Source organism: Octopus bimaculoides, chromosome 28, assembly GCF_001194135.2.
Source record: "Octopus bimaculoides isolate UCB-OBI-ISO-001 chromosome 28, ASM119413v2, whole genome shotgun sequence".
NCBI classification, from domain to species: domain Eukaryota; kingdom Metazoa; phylum Mollusca; class Cephalopoda; order Octopoda; family Octopodidae; genus Octopus; species Octopus bimaculoides.
The window spans coordinates 12,694,679-12,695,607 of NC_069008.1; positions in this window are offsets into that span (position 1 = coordinate 12,694,679).

The window sequence follows — 929 nt, forward strand, 5'->3', positions numbered from 1 at the left end:
ATATATATATATATAAAATCAAAAAGCTTGTAAACAGAAACTTAGTACATTTCGCCGTTTGTGTTTCCGAGTCGATTTTTAAAAATTTCTATTGTGAAAGTTTACTCCGGATTGAGTGGCGTAATGAAACAGATTTGGTGTAATTAAAGATGTTTCATTATAAACACACATTTATGTAGCATAACAGGTAAGATATAATAATGCAGGTATTTTAGTAAAAGTAGTTGGACATGGGTAATGTAAAACCATTTGATGTTGCTCGTCAGACACTGATATTCATTGTAGTCTTCACCAGTTTAATCAATAAGGCATTAAAACAGAATGATTTTTCCTAGACACAACAAAATGATTAAACAGATTTAGACATAAGTACACATGTGTGAAAACTGTATATTTTAAAATAAAACGTTCAAGAAATACTTTTAATATGGTGTACATTATGATTTTATTGAAATTTGACGGGTGGGCAAAAAATAATGGCACACTTCATTAAAACGTATGAGGAAACAAAGTCGAGGTTTATGAATTATCCGACTTCCCGCTGAAGTTTGTTTTCACATCAAATTCCCACATAATTGTAATTTGAAATGTATTTGAAGAAAATTTTATTTAATATATGTCCTCTTTGCAAAAAGTTATGAGGAAACAAATCAAAACACTTCTACACTCTTCCGAAAACATTCTTCACCACCAATTTCGATATAACAGTAATCTAGAGTACTCACAATGCATATCTAGAAAATTTAATCAAGAAATATGCATTTTTCAGTAAGTTAGGCAAAAACAAATTTGGTGAGGCACACATCTATAGATCTGCCATGGTTTAAACAACGATAAATCAACGCGCTTATTCTACACCATTCTCATAACTACTATGTATGATTGTATAGAAGTTTGCTGTAAATTTAGATTCTGCTAATGAACGTGTA